This window comes from Cimex lectularius, unplaced genomic scaffold, assembly GCF_000648675.2.
Source record: "Cimex lectularius strain Harlan isolate CLEC.00 unplaced genomic scaffold, Clec_2.1 scaffold197, whole genome shotgun sequence".
Classification (NCBI taxonomy): domain Eukaryota; kingdom Metazoa; phylum Arthropoda; class Insecta; order Hemiptera; family Cimicidae; genus Cimex; species Cimex lectularius.
The window spans coordinates 36748-60113 of NW_019392961.1; the positions used below are offsets into that span (position 1 = coordinate 36748).

General features: G+C 34.8%; 1 protein-coding gene across 1 annotated transcript in view; it reads left to right on the forward strand.

Annotated features, from left to right (window-relative positions):
- The first annotated feature begins 6847 nt into the window (after positions 1–6847).
- LOC106665855 (LIM domain transcription factor LMO4) overlaps positions 6848–23366 on the forward strand; it is a 159436-nt gene continuing 142917 nt past the window's right edge. The window contains exon 1 of the mRNA XM_024229486.1: positions 6848–6927. The gene's annotated coding sequence lies outside the window, so the exon portion shown is untranslated. The remainder of the gene's footprint in view (positions 6928–23366) is intronic.

Consider the following 23366-nt stretch of genomic DNA (forward strand, 5'->3'; position numbering starts at 1 on the left):
TTTTATTATTATATTTATTATACTACATTGTTGTTTGCAGTTAGGTCGTCGATCAATTTATTTACATATTCTTGCTTTATTTTATGTTCAGACGCTTTCTTTGCTCACTCATTTTAGGCGGTGGAATTTTTCATCCAACCTTCCTAGATGGTCTTTTCTCGGTCTCAAAACGTTTTCTGTATCAGCTTTTTTTCCCTTGTAATCAAAGCTTAACCAAACTGCAACATCGGCGTTTTAAAACGATAAATCTATCGGCCTGTAAACATTTTACGAGGCTGGTGTAAAATCGTTATAGTCTTTTATTCTTTTTTTGCGCCGTATATTTACTATAATTTCTCGCCCTTAAAAGATCCAAAAGATTCTTTAGAACAATGCTCGCCTTTCCTTTAATTAATTAATTAATATCCCTTAATTTTGTATAGTTGTATTCTTAACTTACGGTGGGCCGGAAAGAATAATGACATTTAGTTAATTACAGCATTACGTGCAATTCCCAGACGAAAACATGTCGCCTCGCAGGAAATTGAAGCCGCTATCTCGACCATCGAAATCCCGGCGAGAACAAAGGACATTGGATAATTAACGCAACGGTTGAAATTGTATTTCCTCTTTGTTTTTCTTCTTTCTCCTTGTCCTTCAAACGTCGCCAGTTATGAATCTTTTAATACGTTGCATTTTTCTTTCTCGTTTTGATTACAACCATTTCATAGTAGAGCTACTATAGATGGAAAATAGTCTTAACATCAAAAATCTCAGTGCTGTTTTATTTTCCTAGTTTTTTGTATGTCGTTCTGCATTGTGCAAATTTACAACTATTCGTTTAATTTTGTTGTAAATATTCTATGAATAGAAAATCGGACATTCCTACGTCGAAACACCCCATTTGTCTGTTGGTAAACTCGGTTTAAGCAGCGACAAAAATAATCGTAAAACCAAAATCTAGGTCGGACATAATTCTAGGGTGGTTCTTTATTTGTGTACACGAACACACTGGGGGAAACGGGTTTTTATCCTTCCCTGATAATGCACTGGCCCACGATAGAACTACAAATTACAATATCAGCACGAAGAAGAGAAAAGCGGGTTGTTAAAAGAAATTATCAGGAGGTTCTATATTTTCTTCGGGCATATCTTTACCTAAACGAATATCAAACGATTCATTAAAACGAACCCGAATTGATTTGTTCTCATACTATACATTAACCTTTATTTCTTGAAATATAAGTAAAGAGAAACAGACCTGGCAAACAAAATTGTTCTGAGGCTATTACTTTATCAGAAAACAATATCTGATCATTCAAAAGTATTTGTTTAATATTTCTTACAAGATGGCTAATTATTAACCTACGATGTTTTTCTTTTCGGGATAATCCGTGTTTATAGGTGTCCTTTGTAAATTTTTTTAATTTTCCAGATGATTTCCATACCCTCATCTTCCTTTTTAGAAACACATAGTTTAACACAAATGTTCGTAAATATGCTATTCGTTTACCAATAAAAAACTCATACAGAAATTGATAGGAGAGAAGGTTGTTTTGTTTTTCTGTTATCAGTGAACAATGGATATAATTCATTATATTTCGTGGTCCGATTGGCCAAATTACTTCTTTCAATTGATTCATCTTTTTATGTAAGGTTTTGGTTGAAATGAAAAAGTCAGTGTCACGAGCGGGATTCGAACCCATGACCTTCGGCTAAATAGCTGCCGCTCTACCACTTGAGCTATCGTGACTTCGATCTACTCGGACACCAACTTCCCATCTCAACCTACTCTCAATGGATATAATCAATTAGTACCAGAATATGCTTGTTCAGATATTTTATTATATTATTTTTTTCTATCGAGTCTCATTAAAAGTGAATGTAAAAATAATTATTTGTAATAATTTGTTACGAAGGTAACCAATAAAATGTGTATTTATATTCATTTGAAAAATATTGAACTCTATAGAAAAAACTTACTTTCTCACCGCCCTACTTAACAATTTCCGTAACTTTTTGTCGTGTTGTACAATAATTTGTTTAAATGTTATCGTCTGCTCGTTTTCGATCATTTTGGTGCCCTAGCCTCGCTGTTTTGTTTACAATAAAACTAATCAAATACGACCAAAGTACAGGTTAATTACCCTCAGACCCCAATAGTAAATCTGACATTTTTTAGGAGAAAAGTGAGATGAAGTATAAATATTAAACGTGTGCATTGACTAGTTAAAGATGTTTAAAAGATTCTGGCCAAATTGTTTTTTCATGATAATCAATGGCAATAATAACTACATCTCATGGAATTTTATCTCTTCTGATAATTAATGTGTGAAATACACGCCATCAGTGACACAGCTAAGTTTTACACTTAGATGATTCTCAATACATTTCCCATATTTTAACTTTTTCACAGATGGTGGTAATTGCTAAAAAAGGTAAAAGATTTACCGTTAGACGTTTATTTTTAATTCGCATATTTCGAAAAACGCTAGACTTTTTTAAACTTTACTTTTAAAAGGTAGAAATTCAGTGTATTTTGCTCTGTCATAAGTGCTTAATAGTTATTTTACTTACACAAAAATTGCTGATCCATCAATTTTACCATGGCTGTCGTTCTTCAAATAAGCTATTTTCAGCCTCTTCAGCTTGTTGAATGTGAGCTCGCGCAAAGAGAATCGACATTGCCGTGGGATTGGAATGCCGATCGACTTCAAACGGAAAGCCGCCGTTGATTTTATTTCCATTTTATTCCCCATAACTAATCCTTGGTCCTGTTTAGAAGTCTAAGAATACCCCAGTGCGTGGAAACGGTAATGAGCTGCACGTGTATGTGTGCGTCGGTACGAAGTCCCGACAGTCTTAAACCGCTCCTCTTCCTGTTTCTGAAGTTCTCTCAACACGTCTCAAAACATTATTTCCCCTGGTGTGCTGCTGGGTGTCTGCTGCAACGCAGGTCGTGTCATTGCACAGGCGGATCGAGGAGCGGCCCTAAATTGATAATTGCGATTGATTGACCGAAGTGACTGGTGGAAAGTCGGGTTCCGCCCACTTCTCAAACTGATAAATATATGAAAGGACGTCATAATTGCCGGCCGAAAATTATCCTTTATCGAACACCATTAATTTTTAGTAATAACACCTCTCACCGCGGCTCTAATGTGTTCCTCAATTCGCATGAATCAGTCTCGAAAAACTTTCATTTTGCCATTAAAAAACAAAAACAAATGCGAAGAATTAATCGTCAAAGCTTTTTCAAATAAAAAATAAAAATATAAAACATCATAAAACCATCGTTATAGAAAACCAGAATGTTCAAGGAACGAAACATTTAAACAAACAAATAAATATAGTATTTACAGACAACACAATTGCTTTATTATGTCAAACATATACATTATCTATAATTTTCAGAAACGAAGCATAATCTTTATACAAAATGTCCCAAAAGAGTGAAAGCGGTTAATTGGATAATATGTTCTTAAATTAATTATTAAAAGAGATTTTCTCTTTATAAACATATTAAACTTTATAATTAACGAATCAATAACGAGGAAAGAAAAATTATTAATTACTATAAAAACTTTTGATTTCAATGAATTAAGGATGTACATAAATTTTATCCAAACTTTTTTGTTTAATTAATATTACAGAAGAATCGACTTTTAGAGATTAGAATTAACTAGATTTTTTATTTATACACTTTTTTTATTTTCGATTCCTACAATAAGTCCGTTTTTTGATGGTAAATGAAAATTTCAAATACTTGTAAACAGGTTGAATCAATAATATATGAACCGTTTTGTTCCACTACTTGTACCATATGCCATGTAGTTTTGTAATTCCACCCTCTCAGGTTAAGCAGTGAAGAATTCCTTGAGGTGTTTTCTGCAGTCCTGAAGTGAAATAGTTAAATAAAGTTTTCCCATTAATTATTTTAGAGAGCTCGGATTATGTAAAAATCATAAGGGCTGAAAGGGAATCAGACGGATATGGTGGATATAGTAGCTCATCCTAGTCGTTTTTATAATTTGAAGTACGTCTACAAAGACACGTGAAGGCACTGTTAAATTAGTGAAAAAACAATGTCCCTGCGATTAGCAATTGCTGGACTTTTTGGTCAATTTTTGACATTAATGCAGTATAGAGTTACGGTTTGATTGGGCGGAAGAACCTCATATCAAAGCACCCCTTCCAGTCCTACCAAATGCACCACATTACATTATTGGGATGCCAGGTCCATTAAAGGCGGGCCGCTGCGTTTTCCATACGATTTTCCTTTTTAACCATTCTTGTAAAGGACGCACTGTACATCCCAGTTATCAATATTTTTAGAACGTGTGCCTTCCCTGCAGATGAAGATGCAGTACAATAATTTTTTCTCAGTCACTTTGTGGAGAACTACTTTCAGATGCGTTGAAACGCTTCTATGAGTTTTGTTAATTTATGTGTCTCTGAAATGTCTCGTTTCGCTGATAGTAAGCCATTTCAATGACTGACATATGTAATAGTGTCCAGATAAAGTTTATGCTTAAAGGTAACACTATCACCTTGGCTGGCATTTATAGGTCATTTGAGACATTTGGAAATGAATTCTTTCACACTTTAGAAAAATATTCAGATGAAAGAAAGGACTCAATACATGTAATATGCGGAGATATGAATATTAAAATTAACTTAAATGAATATACTTCTAATGTGTACTTAAATACCTTGTCCCATCATGGTTATAATAGTGCTACAAATAAACATACTAGAGTCCAAAGTTTATCTCAAAGTACCATTAATCATATATTTTTGAAAGGCTTCATTGGTTCGATAATCATATGTTTTATATTTCAATCTGTCATTACTGACCACTTTCCTGTTATAATTACTATTAATTTAAACAATAAAAATACTTGTGAAACACCAAATGAATGTAAAAATATTTTAAACTTTGATCTGCTAAAGTATTTTTTTGGAAAAAGAGAGTTGGGAAGAAGTTTACAATACACAATAAGTTCAGTAGATAAAGCTCTGTCGGAATTTTATAATATAGTTAATAATCATATTAACAACTCTATGATGTTGTAAAACATTAAGGAATGGATTACAAAAGTAATTATTACTTGTGTTAGAAAACGGGATTCATTACATTGAAAAATAGTTAAACATCCTAAACAAAAAAAATAAATAAACAAATAAAATAAAATAAATAAATAAACTTACGCCTGAATTTTTCTTATCTGATGTATGGGGCCAATAAAATTATTGCGGTAGTGTTTTATATTGATGATAAAATTTCCAAGAAACAATAATATTTATTAAATCCATTAGAGTTTGTGGTCCGATTGACCAATTAATTTTTTTCAATTAATTACTCTTTATGTAAGGTATGGGTTGAGATAAAAAAGTCCTTTTTGCCATTTTTCAAAAAGGAGGGAAAATTCGAAAGGTGGGGTTGAGATGGGTGGTTACTGTCCGAGTGGATCGAAGTCACTATAGCTCTAGCGGTAGAGCAGCGGTTTATTAGCCGAAGGTCGTGGGTTCGAATCCCGATCGTGACACTGACTTTTTTATCTCAACCAATACCATACATAAAGATTACATAAAATGAACATCAAAATATATTACTATTAGCATTTTTATTGGAATTGGTTATTTCATAGATCCACTAACCGCAGTGAATCAATTAACTTTTTGACTACTTTTTAATTAAAAGATGTTATTTTAATTAACGCGTATTTGTTCTATTTTACGATTGTATTATTTTAGTGCCATTTCTTTCTCTTTTGTTATTCCATTTTACTTTCATCTATCCAAGAAAATGAATTAATGCTTCATTCTAAGGACGATTATTTTTCCCCCGTTGTTGTGATCACTTTAAGGACGAACGCGAGCATTGCGGCACTTGTTGAACCTTCTTCGTCGGATTCGACAATAAGGGGGATTTTCTTTATATGAAAGAACCATTCTTCAGTACGCGGAATAATGTTTTAAGACTGTGGAATAGTTTTTCTTTGTGTTTTTCCACCGAGAGCCGATAACATTCCGTTCCGCTTCCCCGGTTTCCTATGGGAACTAGTCCAGAACGAATTTGTAATCAGGGCTCGGTAAAATTTCGGATTTCCCTGCTTAGTCGTCTAAGGGAGAATCGTTTTTATAATTTTTTCGTTGTTATGTATTTTTCAACGATTGAAAACGCGGATGCCTTGAATGATCCGGTCCAAATATATCGCGAATGCGAGCCTTGTAAGCTACTTACAAACGACGACAGGGTACAGCTTATTCGAATCTGTTAATTCCAGAAGTGACTTGTTATTAATTTATAATAACCAATACTAAAGTTTCAAGTACTGTTTTTAATAGATTTTTTCTCATTTATCGTCCTATACATATATAAAAATCTGTAGTAACTGTATGTTAAATAGTACGTTCAGTCTTATAAATTTAGAACATATTCTTTACACGGTTTCCGATGAGGGTCAAGGATTGGGACAGGTGCGTGGGACAGGTTTTTTGTCGTAAAGCATTCGTTGTGATTTCGATACTTTTGATTTCCATTTTAACTCGCTTAGAAAAAAAATTCTATCCCAATTTGCTGTTTTAAAATTTGCAGTTTGCCTAATTGAATGAAGCATAAAGACAGTTAAACCTTTTAATCTACACCGATTAAACAAAGAGATCCGCAGCCTACGGAAAAAAGGAATTACATTTCCGTGATCCCTATTACAGATAAATGCGGCCATATAGCAACCTCATGAATATATTACAGGTTAATATTCCCTCCGGTCCGGGACATAGCTGACAAGGAAGTTAATCCGAAATATTTTAATGGCGGCGTGTACCCGATAGGATCAAATGTTTGACAGACAATAATCCGGTCAGGTCTTTTCCCGGCTTGGGAATGGAAGGTGGAGTGTGAAAGGGGCCCTGCGAGGAGAGGGACAAGGAATTTTAAGTGGAGTGAGTTGTTAATTCAAGTTTTATGTGTCCTCACGAGCCGGGGCTATCGTAAAAAGAATTACATGTCTTTTAATTTATCTGCCCACCCGTTCTGGTCCACAAGTGTGAACGTGCTTTCGCTCTATCTAAATGCGTATTACAAGACCCGACGCACAGTGGTCTAGTTAGGAAATCCAACAGGTTAAAAATACTGTTATTAAAAAAAGGTTATAATTAAAAAAGAAACTCAGGCTAAGAGGGTATCTGTACAACCTCAGTTTGCATTTCAGTACGTCGCGAATCATTGTAAAACGTTAGGTTGGTTGGAATGACCAGGGATGATCAGACTACTCAACAACAAAACTTCTCAGCCTATACTCTTGTGTTATCTTTATATCACTACATTCGTTAATTTGAATTTAAAGCTGAAAGATATACGATTACTCTAATTCTGCTTAAGTTATTCACATCCGCCTAGTTTCGACAATTTTCAATTCTCGCATATTTCCTATCCTTCTATATAATCTAACGCTAAGAAATACTTTTCAATATCTACAAAACAACGTAAAAACAATGCTGTAGATAATTTATGAAGTAACATTGAGTACAATCGAAAACATATGGGTCAAAAAGGGTGTGAAACAAATAATTGAACGATAGGGAAACAATGTAGAAATTTGTTAAAAACAGAATGCAGGTGCATAGTTAAATAGTTCAGTTAGAGACACGTATTTTCTATTCAGTGGATGTAGAATCTACTCGTCGATAGTAGATGATTCAACCCTTCCATTACCGATTATTCTCTCTCTCTCTCTCTCTCCCCCCTCTCCCTCTCTCTCGCTCAACCTCACTNCTCTCTCTCCCTCTCTCCCTCTCCCCCTCTCTCTTCTCTCTCTCTCTCTCTCTCTCTCTCTCTCTTTCTCTTTCTCTTTCTCTTTCTATCTATCTTCTGTATATCTGTCTATCTATCTATCTACCTAATTCTAGAATGATCTGTTTAAATTGGTGATATCTTCAATAAGTTGAGTGAGTTATTTAAAAAGGATAGGAGAATCTAGTGGTTGGTTAGGCAGCACCAATGAGAATATTTGAACAAGTAATTGAAAATTCATATTCAGAGATGTTCAAATTCATTACTATAATTGTTTACAAGTGAAGAAAGGAGTTGGGAGTTACACCTCTACATTTAGTTAATATTCACATATACTTGCCATAATAATCTGCTCTTATTAGGTAACAATCTTTTTCACTAGAAATAACTTATAAGTTTTTTAAAATGAATAATTTAAAAATGAAATAAAAGATTACAAAAAATTGTACATTTTTTGAGCTTTTAATTATAAGGATTTTTTGATTAAAAGGACTGAGTTTGATTGAAACCTTGTCGGTCGCTTGGTCATTGCCGATTATCCCTATCCGCTTAGTTTCGCCTCTATTTTCTCGAGGTCAGACTTTTTTCTTCTAACCATCAACAGATTTATTTATCGTTATGATTCCTGGAGAGAAAAATGGAGTGGTCAGTATGTTTTTATAATATTTTTTTTTTACTTAAAATTAAAACTGCACATGTCCGGTTTTCAAAACCTTAGCCTATTGAGATGTTGACTGTGCGAAATGACGTTTATTTAATTCATTATTAGAAACAATTCTTTGGATGAAAGTTTTATAAATATGTTATAAAATAGTAATAGCAGTCATTAAATTATCTTAAAGTGTAAAGATTCGCTAGATTCGGTCTATTGGGGCGTTCAGAAGTGTTCGGATTTGATTATAGTTTTATCTGTCAAACTGTTTTGTAGTTTTATAATGGAGTAAACCTTTTTCCGATAATTCGTATTAAGTACAGAGTAGAGGAAAGGTAGAAGAAAGGAAAAACAGAAAAAATTCACTCGCTTCAATAAACAATTGTAACTGCTCTTGCGGTTTCCGGATTTTACAGCGTTATATAATCTAATACCGCCATCTGCAACGGCCGGCTGGCCCGTTCTGCTCAAAGGCCCGGACTTGAGGGTCGGAAAATTACGGAAAATCGAATTTGCTATGCGTCCTCCCAAACATAAAAAGCGCTACATGTCTTTTAATTAACGCCCGTCCGGTCCTGACCCAGGTGTGGACGGGCTTCGGCTCCATCTATCAGTCTCTTTCAGGAACGTGTACACTTCCTTTTCCGTACAAAGGTCGAAAAAAGCGAGTATGAGAAAAAATCTCAAACAAACAAACAAATGAACGTTAATCTTTCTAACTAATCTTCTTCAGCCTATGTTCTCATTCATCATTTTACACCGTGACGGAGGCACTTAATATTAATGTTACTTATTTCAAGATAGCTTAATTCAATGAAGAGTTAGTATAATTGGTACCTTTTATTTATATTTTATACTAACACTTTCAACTGATCTTAAGGGATGAAAATGTACGTATTTGGTTAAATTGTATTAATGCATCAATAAAGGAGCAGATTCGCCTTACTGTGATTCTTTTCTATGATTTATAATATATACATTCGAGTTTAACTTTATATTAAAACTGATTGATTATGCGAAATTTAAGATTAAGTAAAGTCGGTTCCCCGACATGAAGGCATAAAAGGAAACAAACAGACTGACCAACCAGCTAAAAAGGGGCAACTCTTGAACCCATGGGACCAGAACTGGGTGCACCGGAATGTGTGCTTAAGTCGGAACTGAAAAAATAGCTTGAGAAAGAAAAACTCAAAAAACACAAAGACTAGGCAAAAGCACCAGTTATGAGGCAAGGTAAAAGATGTATCAATCTCTCAAAATGGAAGGCGAAAGATATCTCTCTCTCTCTCTCTCTCTCTCTCTCTCTCTCTCTCTCTCTCTTACTCTCTTACTCTCTTACTCTCTTACTCTTACTCTTTCTCTCACACTCTCCCCCTCCCCCTTCTCTCACAACAGACAGGATTTGGGAACAATTAGCGTCCTCTTAACCAACATTTACAGAAGATGGGCAGAGCAGAGGCAGAAACATGCCAATTGTGTTAGGAGGAACCAGAGCCATCGGCACATATTCTTCCTAAATGTGAAGCATTTGCCCTTACACTGTACAACCACTTCGTAAAGGCAACTCCCATACTAAAAGAGAAGTGCCAAGAGGCACCAAAGAAAGTGCTTAATCTTATAGGAAAAAGTGCACTTTCCAAGGTATTTCTATAATTTTTTCGGGTTACGCAATAGATGTATTTAGGCCGCAGTATAGGAAAGTATTTTTAATAATTCTTAATCAACGCCAACCTTAAGAGAAATGTTAAATTAGGGGAAAAAACGTATCCGTGAAATAGTGCTGTGGTTAGCTTCGAAATATCTAACTGGACCAAATGATAATTGGATAAGCTCAGGGATAATTAAATGAGCTGTGAATTTCGAACAGGATTTTTTAAATATGAAACTAATTAATTGTTTGCATTTTTGCATAAAGATACTAATGAGCGAAAGTAAAATTATGTTCGTTTTGATTTTGTATTTTCCCTTAAGTGTTGCAAATGTTGATAAAGTTTATTCGATTTAATTTTACTATGAAAATAAATTTGTTTGAGCAAGGAAACATTTTTACATCAAAAACAGTTTTGACTTTAAGTAGAACATACCAATGAAAAATATTTTTACTACCTTGTAATCTATATCGACCAAAAATATAACTGTGGTAAATTTCAATATTTAGGCAAAAGGGTAAATGGTTGAGTTAGCGGATAATTGATTTAGTGATATATATCAGTCGTGGTTTTAAAAACCGAAATAATTATTTACCTGTTTGATAAATTTGTCTGTAAGGAGCTTTCAATCATTACAGGTATTAAAGATGTAGTCATTGTAGAGGTCAGGTGATTCCTTATTTCGATCCAGTTTCGTTCTTCATCCAGTTAGTTTTATGGTTGCCCTTTTCAGTTTTTTCTCCATCAGCCTAATAGCCACAGCCAGATTATTCCAGGTTTTAGAGTGTTAATATAATTGACCTTTGGAGTTTCACAATTTGTACATTTTTTATCGAAACAGGTGTGTTTTAAGGCGGAAGATGCCAAGTTAAAAAATCATGTCCAAATTTTTATTATTTGACTGGAAAAATAAAGGTGGTCATTTTGAAATCTTTGCAAAAGATAAATATGTCAATGGATAATTGATTGGGTGACGAATATCAGACAGGAACGTGGGAGGATTCCGCTTACATGGAGGCATCTTGTCCTTTTTCCCTTTCCCCTATATCACTCCCGAGTCCTCTTTCTCCCCTTCCCCGTCCAGATCAAACATTCATTAAATAAATTAAAGAGAGGAACAAAGAGTAGTGACGGGCTAACAAGCCCTTGTTCTGTGCCGGGGCAAGTCATATATCAATAAGAAAAGTTAATTATTTTCACGTTATAAAGATAAATAATAGGTCATTAAACGGCGATAAAATTCATGGATTTTAATAAGGCTTGGGATAGAAGCAAAAACCAAGCGCTAAACTAAGCGTTAATATCTTTATCTGCGACGGGTTTTCTTTTGGTTTTTTTAATTAGATGGAATCAGGAACTGGCAATTTCACGGTGTGGACGTCTCGCTCGTTTTACTCCAGGCACATTCTCACAATCATTTTCAGGTTACGCATTCTCAAGAGGAGGTTCTGTTTATTTACACTCTTAAATGATTACAATAAAACTTTTTATGAAGATAATACAAATCCCATGTTTAAACAAATATTTGATAAAACATTGTAAAAAAGTAAAGTAATTCCTTTCATACAGAAGGGAACTACCCATTGGGTGTTGCGGACAATGGGTCAAACCAATTTACAATATCTTTTATTTATTATTACCAATTAAAATTGTATGGGCTGTGTCGGGATTCGAACCCGGAAACACTAGTGTCTCAAATACGAGTCGGACGCCGTCGATATTAGACATAGTTCAAAATCCTAGTTTCAACTTATTTGTATAATTAAGCTGTCTGCACACGGAGCTAATGTAAATAAACGGAACTGATTTGTGAGCGGCATCACTACTAGTGATATCAGTTACTGACTCTTTACTGACGGGGATACAAATACGAAGCTACTCAAACAAGATATAAACAGTAGTTTCTTCAGTGAAATAGAAGGAATATTATCCCTGTCTTTGTTCGTTGCCAGTTATTTACTGATCGTTACTGATGGTTCAAGCGATGAAACCGTAATATCAAAGAAAGAATACAAAAAAGATTTTGCTTCTATATGCTTGATTCTATATAAAGCATTGGTACTTTCAAGACTGGAGTATGGATCATTATTGTATGGAGATGCTGCTACTCATTCGGCTAAATTAGACAAAATTCCTCAGAGTTTGCTTAGGAGCTATGAGATCCACGCCAAATAACGCTCTTCAAGTGGAAGCTAAGGAGATGCCTCTCACCCATCGTAGGTTCTGGTCTCTGATTGTTATCCTCTCGAATGCTAATTGAAATCCATCCTACTGTCCTTCAAAAATTTGCTTCTGCCTCCAATACTAGCAATTTCTGGCGGAATAAGAAATTCCCCTTGCTTTCAAAGTTTTCAGTTAACTAACCAATAGAGGAACCGTAGTGCACATAATTTGGACTAAAGGCCACAGCAACTACAAATTTAATGATTAAAAACGCCATGGCTGCGGCTTCCGCTGGCATTCCCTGCTCTCTTATTTCCCCTAGAGATCTTAGAGCCCACATAAACAGTTAATACAGGCTCCGTTGAATACTCCGCAAAATAATACTCCGCCAGCACAAAAAGGAAATTTAATAAATTCATCCAACCTATGTTTCCTGCTGGAACATCCAACCTGGTTCCGATCCTACAATAGTCCTCGCCATTCTCTCACCTCTATAATCCGGCTTCGCCTAAACCACAATTGTCTTCCTTTCCACCTCTATAAAATAAATATCCTAGATTCATCCTCTTGTTCCTGTGACCCCTCATGCTTAGCCGATTCCAACCATATTCTACTAGACTGTCCCAGTACCTCATCAACCGAGAGTCCCTCTACAACACTCTAATTTCAAACAATATCCCTCTTCCTACCTCCATATCCGTTATATTCTCTTTTACTCGCAATCCCAAAATAATTTTCTTTCTTTCAATCCCAAAATAATATAGTGATGTAATACAACAACAATAAACATTTCAAACTTGAAGTTTAGAGATTTGGCCAATATGCTAGACCTAGAGCATAAGGCAAAAAAAACCTTCATGTCCTGCCTGTTAATTGACGTCTTTCGTTGAGTAGCAGGATGTTTTTCAGTTCTCACTATGTTCACCTGTTGACTGTCCTTGATAATCACCCGAAACAGAGCAACTTCAGTCATTATTGACTCGGTAGCCGTTAGGACTGATAGTAACTCGTCAGTAATCAGTAGCGTCATCATTTTCAGAGTTTCATTGAGTAACATTCGAACTCATTGCTGACTGTTTAGTAACTGGAGTAACTAATCAGTTTCATTTGGTAGCTAAGTGCGTAGACGGCCTGAGAATGAAAACAAAATGTTCCCGAACTTTCCAACCACTCCATCCATACCGACCTAAATGTTCCTCTCGTCACTTATTTAAACCGAACCCAGTCCAAAAGGTTCTTTTCTAAGCTATCCCATCATCGGAATCCCTTTGTCAAAAACCTACCTTCCACCATTTTACCTAATGCTCCTCGCAGGAAACTGAAGCCGCTACAACTTCATTGCTTGGTATCCTAGGATGGGAGTCCATCGATCTTATCATATTAACTAACAAATTCCATCATCGGATGCTTTCTGTACATGTTTACTTGCTATTGTATGTATATGCAAATTATCTGTTCTACTTACTGCATCGAACAAATACCGTAGTAATGAACTAACACTTCAGATTCTCAGAGAAGTTATAGACAAGCAAAGCTGAAAAGGACAATACTACGGGAAAGGTTGTACATGCATATGTTTTACACGTGAAGTGTTGCCTTCTGAAAATAAATAAATGTTCTTTACATTTTCTATTCTATCCAATTAAATTGAACAGACTATCGTCAGGTTCAAAATTTTTCTTTATATTCCTAATTACTGCATAACAATCTCACTCGTGACTTGTATTTTAAAGAGGCATTTTATTGAATCAACCGACCATTTTTTAGTGTTGTATTATTTTAGATTATAAAGATTATAACAACATTTCACACATAACAAACCAAAAATTATTTGATAAACGGAACACATTTATTATTTTTCATTATTAATGACAAGAGTTTAATACATCTTTCGTTAGGTTATGAACAGATGTACTAAAGCAAATCAATATTCATACATTCATGTGCTTGTCTTAATATTCTGAGCATCGGCTGATTTATAATATAATTTGTAATCACCATGATTCACATGAAATAGGTCCTTAGACCTTCAATGAAAAGTAGGGACATTAAACTGGATTAATGTTAATGAGTTGGAACAATTTATTACATTATTTAACAGCTTATACAAAAATACAGTCATACACTTCTAGTTCATCCTGAATGCCCTTAGAATTGTTTCGTAGGTACGTGGATGTATCTTAAATTTTTAGGAAACAAATCGGAGAAATTCATTCTGTACTAATTCAATCTGACCAATTCGGGAGCTATAAAAGGGACATCAGACAACACTGCCATACTCTAATATGCTCCTAAAAGAATAATATAACATTTTCGATACTGTCGATTAAAAACACATGAAATTCTTAATATAAACCGCTTTTCTTTTAACAAAGTTGTTGTGCTGATCAAACGACAATTTATAGTCTACATGTATTCCTAAGTCTTTTATTGTATTTGTTCGTTCTAGTGTCCAATCATCAGTAGTATAATCATACAGTATACAGTATAACTTTCTGTAAAAAGATACGGATTTATACTTAGCAATGTTTATAAACAAAAGATTTCATTCTCACCATGAATACAGATATTTACGTCCGATTGTAACTGCGAACAATCATCAATTGATATATATAAGTAATAAAGATAAATACATTTGTATATTGCCTCATCATCCGCAAATAGAAGGATTTTACTGTGTACAATGTATTTAACCAGATGTGCATTATTTTTTTTTTCAAGTAGTGGGGATAAACGTGGTAATTTAGGTACACCTGAGGTTGCATAGAATTCGTAGGTTAAGTTATCATTACATTTTACTATCGTAGGTCGTTCATTCAGGTATGACCTTAACCGGCCCAAAAAGTCTTTATTAAAGTCCATTAAACACATTTTTTGAACCAGAAGCCTTACTAAAATCTGAGTAAATAGCATCAATTTGTGCTGAGAAAAAAACATTTAGAAAATCATACTGGAAAATTAATAAATTCGTAGTCGATGATCGAACCCATGTTTCTCATCAGAAGTATAAGTTGTCACATATTATATTTAACATGTATATAAAATATCAAATATTTTTGGTACTATTGAAATTTGAGAGATAGGTCTGTAAATTGTCACTCAACCTTTTGTCACCACTTTTGTGCACTGGAACTACAAAGCTTTCATTTTGCTAAAAAATGTGCCATTTTTTAAATATTTATTGAACACTAATGATAAACGTTTACTTAATACATTAGAACAATTTATTTATAAAAATTGATGGTAAATTAACAGGACCTGGTAATGTAATTATAATTGACCTGATTATGTAATAACAATTGTTTCTAGTGATTGAGATTTATATTTTTGTCATGGGTACATTAAAAAAAAAAATCCAATTTTCATTTTTATTAAGGCGTGTTTTTGGATTCATAATATGTCGGAAACTATAGCTAGCGATAAATTTGCTTGTAACCCAGAGCCATTGTCCTCATCACACATTAGAGCGTAACTGGAAGATATTATAAAAAGCAGTGGGCGACAATTAAAACAAACAAAGGAGCCGAGGAATAATAACAGGTCAGCGCGGAATCTAAACAATCCGTCTAATCCGAGCCGGGGAGTGAAGAAAAAAAAAGTGATAAAGGTAGAATTGATAATTGTCGGGTGGAGGTGGATGTTGCGCTGGCCCTAATAGGATAATGAGGGGTGCATACAGCACGACGATGACCTGTCATTATACACCGCCAGCCATCCCTCGCCGCATTACAAAGGAACTCGGGGCCTTTTCTCATATATCATTTCCACAAAGTACAAAACTCCAATCCTTCAAATGAGGACTATCATTAATTTATTTCCTTGGTAATATCTCATTTATACTCGTTGTATAATAATATATTGTAATTTTTTTATATTTGTTTATTTATTTATTCTTAAACATGATTTCTTCTTTTGTTATAGGTGAGTTTTGCCGTTTTTATATTGTCAACAGAGGCGTTTAAGTGAGTAATTAAAAACATGTTATAAATTGTCAGTTCTGATGAGGTTCTAATCAATTGACAATTGTTGAAAGTCTTTTATTTAGCCTTACAGAATCATGTGATATTATTTATTACTCAGTTTAAATTAATCCAAATCCATGGTAAATAATTAAAGATAAAGCATAGTTAATATTTCCATGGATGTGTATAAAACCTGACTGATAAAACAACATCAGCATTTATAAATTGTCATTTACTCTTGGTCGGTGGGATGATGAACCTATAGATAATTTTTCGATAATTTTGACCTTTCTATTTTCTCTGTTTTAATTGATTATTTTTTTAGCCGCTCTTTTAAAACAATGAAAATTTATCCATTAACAGATTTTTAATTTAGACATTAGATTTTTATTTCACACACTACTGCACTGTTGTTGACAATCCGAGGTCAGCAGACCTCATGTCCCATATTTCCTTTCGAAGATTGGCTGAAGGGCTATAGAAGCTTGGTCATTTCAGCCTCCAAAATGCACTTATTTAACTAATTACACATTAACACTTTTACTCATTTTTACATACATCCTTTCATATATACATGCGAATCATTCAAGTAGGGTGTAACACTCCATTTATCCATCAATTTATATGTAAACTATACAGCTGTTTTTTTTTAAATCCCTCCCTCAGGGTTCGTTACATTAGAGGTTATATTAACCCTCGGGGTGCCGGTGTTTTTGAAAAGAAGCCCATTTCAAAGTATGTCGGGTTCGAATGCATGGCCGCTGGATTCGTACCGGGGTCCTTTACCTTACCATGATGAACTCCGTGTCAACGCCTAAACCGTTGCGGCCACCGTCGCCCCCTATACAGCTTATTGAAGTTACTAATGCGGTAACCAAAATGCTCACAATATTTACTCAAGCTAAGAAATGGCCTTAAGATGCATTTCAAAATGAAATAACTAAATCAAGTAAGCACCTAGCAAGACATCCAAAGATCCGCTTGACAATAAATTAATTTATAATTATACTAGTTATTAACTAGCTTATAAAAAATATTAATGGAAGGTATAAAAGGTACTCAATATCTCGATGTGGTTACCATTTGTATGCCTCACACGTGTGTTATGGTCAGTGCTTTGTTTCTCGGCCTATCCCCTGTCATGAAGTAATATGCAATTACATGAAACAAAGTATGACTTCGAACTATTATACAAATCAAAACTTTCTATTTTTATTTTTAAAGAAAAACGACGTATCTTGTTGTATCGGCTAAACATTTGAACATACTACAATTATTTTGGATGCATAGATCGAACTTTTAAAATTACAGTCATGCGCACAGGAATATGGCGTATACACAACCTTGCTTCATTTATTTACATTTATTATATTAATGATAACAAAATAATATCAGTTTTGGAGAAATCGGATGTACAAAAAAAGCTATGAAACTTTAATTCAATTATAATTAATTTCTAAAGAATATGGGAGTCACCAAACTAGTATGCTATGCTTTGGTTGGATCCATAATTCTGTGCTATTTATTTTAATTCTGGCATCAAAGAAGTCTACGAAGTTTTCAATCTAATGCCTGAGTTCGAGTAGGCCATTCTCTGTGTAAAACGTGTTTGACCTATGCTTATCTTGAAAATCCGGTATTTTGCCTCTCAGTGATTTTTGACTCGTAGTACTAAATATTTAAATTTGAATGATGACATATGACCAGTTTGTAAGGATTGAGTCATTGTAGACAAAAATAATTTTCCTGTTCTCTTGCGGTTTACCTTGTTCTTTTTGTCCGAACCGTTCCTCCACAATGAATTTTGCTACCCAACGTTGTGTTTAAGACAATCGTTGGAAATAATTGTGCCCACAATCAATTGTAACGCTCCTCCCCCAACCTGAAAGAAAATTGCCCATGTGCCGGCTAATAGTTTCATATAACGAGCCCGAGTCATTTCCAAGCAGCTCTAATGGCCAACTTTCTACTGTGGGACTAATTTAGTTGAGGACCGGCGAGGATATGCGGGCCTAATCGAGGTACAATAATGGACTTGTTATCAACGCGTCCGAAAGTACACCTGTCAATTCCATGTTGACCTTTTTCTCGTTGTAACCGACTTTAAATTGTTTTCAAGAGGAATGCGTACTCTTAAATTTACCTACAAACAATTTTTTTCGGTAATACACTCAGGAAAGGAAACAAATTAACAACGTAGAACAACAGGCAACAAAAACAAAATAGATTACATAAACGAACAAAACTAAACTCTTAGAAATTGTTAAGTAGAATCAAATATGTATCGTCAATAACACCACAAAACAGTATATGTGAAAAAAGACATCATCTTCTCCCCATAACTTCTTATATCCTTCGTCTGATTATCATCAAATTCTATTCAATATTATTAATCCTTGAGGCTGAAGTGGTAGCTTGTTTACTTAGTTCCGTAGAATAATAACTAAATATCGGTAAACCTTGTTTCATTAATAATAAATTGTATTAAAAATTAAATCCATTATTTTTAATGATCTGATGGACCAAATTACTTATTTCAATTATTTTTGTATGTAACGTCTTAGTTGAAATGAAAAAGTTAGTGTCACGAGCGGGATTCGAACCCACAACCTTCGGCTCAATACGCCGCTGCTCTAACCACTTGAAATATCGTGACTTCGATCCATTCGGACACCAACTCCCCATCTCGAATTCGAAAGGTTGTAGGTTTAGATAGGGATGTGTAAAGATTAGTGACCGTTAATCGATAGTTATTCAGATATCGTGAGATGCGGTCGGGTGTGATGTAGGTTTCAGAAAAACATTTTCTTTATCGTGCCAACGTTTCGATCTTTTATTGAGATCANCCCTGAAGATGATCTCAATAAAAGATCGAAACGTTGGCAGGATAAAGAAAATGTTTTTCTGAAACCTACATCACACCCGACCGCATCTCACGATATCTGAATAACTTTAGATAGGGAGTTCGTGTCCCAATGGATCGAAGTCACAATTGCTCAAGTGGTTAGAGCAGCGGTGTATTGAGCCGAAGGTCGTGGGTTCGAATCCCGCTTGTGACACTAACTTTTTCATTTCAAACAAGACCTTACATACAAAAAATAATTACTGAAAAATTGAAGTAGATAAATGCGTCTAATATACCCTTAGTCAGTTATTTTCATGTTATTTTTGCTTCCAGTTCAAACGAACGGAACAAACAAGGTATAGCATTAGTATAGACAAAAATAGTACCATTTTAGCATAATTAGATTAGGTTTATGACAGGATAAACAATTTCCAAGTATAAAATACCAATTACGATTGAATTTAAACATTTTGTTATCTTGAAATAGCTTAAATCCATTTATGTAGGATTTGCTGGTTTCCAACCTAACAGCGATAATAAGTAGACCAAGACGATCTATAAGCAATCCTAAGATACCTTTCATCTAAATATTCAATGTCCCACTATTTTTTTCTATTATTTGTTTGAAAAAAATCTTAGGGAATTATATATTTTACATGTAAAAGGACCAAAAAATATTGAACTAAAATACAAGAGAATGCCAGTATGTTTGTACGTAAATCACCATAACTGAGATTGTCCCCTGTAAGCCAACATACGTTTGTCGGTTCTCACTGATATTTGGAATTTCATCTCAAAGTACTGCAAGGGTGTCCCTTACTTAATTCTTGAAGGGACAAGGGGTTGGAGACACGTCGAGGGCCGTGGCTCGAGGGTGTCTTGTTTGTAATGCATTCCACATGTGTTCGGTACTTTCGAGCCCCGTTGAGGGTAGGTCAGACGTCTAAAGAAGGTCGGCCAGTTAGTCAAAAAGTTGCAATCAAGCTTTCTCGTTTCTATAGCAGCTGATTAATGCATTTGGCAACGAAACATGATTTGAATAAGCGTTGTTATAGGCTTGAAAGTTGGACGACTTGCACAATTTCCTCTTCGCAACGTCATCGTGGTTGCTGTATCTGACTTAACAATCTTATTGACAATATTTCACTATCTTAAAAGAGACAATTTATAATTACAATAATTATTCGATTATTTAACAATGAAACAAAGTTGAAAACCAGCCTACAATAAAAACTAATTTTCTTCTCCATTTCTGAGCTTTCCTGTTCTAGGCTGATGGAAACGTGTATTTGACTAACGTGTAATAACACCATGCGGTATATTTGTTCTTGTGTATGTATGCCCAAACAATGAATCGCGAAATTAATTTCTATTTGTTTTGGATGAAAGATATCGCCGTTACACGATTTAAATGCAAATTGATGCAATAATCCTATCTATTCTCCTAAGCACACACGCTTTATTCCAATCCATATTTTTTTTAAATCTCGAAGCTCAATTATTTTACATAAGAACTTCAACTATTAGTAAGAATAAAGTAGGTAAGAATAAAGGCAAGGATGGAGAGAGAAAATACGACAGAGAGAGAAATATACGGACAAGTGTCAAATCTGATTAACATACAAATAATTACAAAACTTGTCTCTAAAAAAGAATGTGCATTTTTCATTTGTTTGATTTCTAGTGACACTTTAATCTAATGTATTCTAATGAAATTAAGAAAACAAAAATACAAACAAAATTTAAGTGTAACAGATGGAGGTGTTTAATAATAGAACTTAAATTAATTAATTAAGGTTTTTGGTTGAGATAAAAAAGTCAGTGTCACAAGCAGGATTTGAACCCACGACCTTCGGCTAGATACGACGCTACTCTACCACTTGAGCTACCGTGACTTCGATCCACTCGGACACTAACCTCCCATCTCAACCCCACCTTTTGAATTTTGAGATGGGAGGTTAGTGTCCGAGTGGATCGAAGCCACGATAGCTGAAGTGGTAGAGTAGCGGCCTATCTAGCCGAAGGTCGTGGGTTCGAATCCCGCTCGTGACACTGACTTTTTTATCTCAACCAAAAACCTTAATTAATTAAAAGATATTAATTTGTCAAGCGGACGACGAAAACTAGTGAATAGAACGTAAAGTGGAATTCATTGTTTATCTCCATTTTTCGAAAAATATTGCTTTGTGTGCCATTATATTTTAATGCAAAACAAAAAACATCTTCCTTTAGCTAAGCTCATTTTAAGTTAACATCCTGCTAAGTAAAATTCTTCTACGTCTCGCCTTGAAGGCAGTTCAGCGACATCTTTTTTTTCCCAGACTTGCATAAAATTTATTAGGCAGATCTACTGACCATGGAATTCATATGGGATTGACCACAAGATCCAGGTTATTGAAGTCGGCGACATGTTATTATTATAAAGGATCATTAGCCACGATTATGATTATGCTGGATTCATCGTTGACACTTTGATTTTTTTTAAAATCATTAATCACAAATATACATTATGATTTTTAGTAAGATCGTTTTTATGACCATTATTTCAGGAATTTTAACGAAAATTTGAAAAGTATACTAATTGGAAGGCAATCAAACATTACGGGAACATGTACATGTAAATTATAGTGGTGGTAAAACGATAAGTAATTCCACCTTTATAAGTCGCCATTTAGTCAAATGACCCGTAATGATCACTAATAATTGTAATTTCCCTGGTAGATCCTTAAAGGCGGCGAGAAAAGAGAGAAAACGTCGAGAAGCGAGGGAGTCCAAACAGAATCCTGTTTAACCTAAATAATTACTGTGTGCTCTGGGACACGGGTTAACGGTAAGGACTGGTCGCAGGAGTCATGTGAAAACTGCCGTTAATCGGATGATGTCCTAAAAGTGGACAACGTCGCATTCGAGCGGAATTTATTGTACGGCCACGTCCTGGACATAATTTTACTTTTCTCACCATACCCGCAAGATTTGCCGAGATTAATAACCGCGCATTATAAACATCATTTCCCCAGGTCGTAGTCTCAGCTTGTCTTGTATAAAGTACAAAAACAGACGACTTCCATTATAGCCTCTGTTCCCTGTGCGAAAGAAAAACGAGTCTATAAATACACGCGGGGTTAGCCGCAATTTTGCTTTACATCGTGAAGCTTTGAAGCACAAACTGTCTCCTATGCATAAATTCTCAATAGCATAATTATACATCGTGATTTCCTGCAGGAGGCAAAACCGAAGGTGTCATTGATTGTAAATATTCAATGAGATACGGCTAACTTACGTTTTCATTGTCGGCTTTAACACCAGCTAGTGACAACATAATCTACGTAAACACACTTGAGATTTTGATGATTGATTTTTTTAATTTCGTCATTTCTAGCTGCCAATATAGAGTTCCATTACTCATTTCTTCCTCGGATAAATCTAACGAATAAAATTCTTCAATTAAATTATTATTATTTCCGATGTCTATTAACAAATCCGAGCTTTGGAAGGGGATCCCTATATCACGTGCTTCAATCCCACGCATATTTTTGGGCAATTTGAATTGTTGAAAGCTATTCCATAGGAAACAACTTTTTTTTTTAGCGTGCTTCATAAATTCGTCTCCTTTGTTTTTACCACTGGTAAAATCAGTTGAAAGCCTCCACCAGCATAAAAATTTTCCAAGCAAATGTACAATCGACGTTAAAAACATCTCTAAATGCCGGCCCCCATGTAGAGAGTGGCTAATAAAGCTTGGGGAATCATCGACACGTCATCCTAGATCAGTTTCTTGGAGAGCCTGTTTCATTTTAGTATGAAAGTAGGGTGACGCTAACTAAATTTAATGGTAACCCAAATGATTATTTGGAGATCGTGAGATGCGGTCTGGTGTGACGTAGTTGCAGAAAACCATTTTCTTTATCGTGCCATCGTTTCGATCTTTATTGAGATCATCTTCAGGGCTCAAAGTGTTTGTTTTCTTCTTTTTCTTTGTCTGTCTTCTTCGTTTTTTTTTCTCTAGAAAACAAACACTTTGAGCTCTAAAGATGATCTCAATAAAATCGAAACATTGGCACGATAAAGAAAATGCTGTCACACCAGACCGCATATCACAATCCCCAAATAATCGTTAACTAACGGTCACTAAACACCACACACAGGAAACCCAAATGTTTTATGCCCTGTCCATCCATAAGGCAGAAGAATTGCCACTATTCCAGTCCAAGCAATGGTTGTAACTCCCAATTGTCTGGAGAAATGTAACAGACATGTGTATGAAAATGTCTTACCGCTACCTCCAGGTCTGTCAACAAAGAACATATTTCGAGGACTA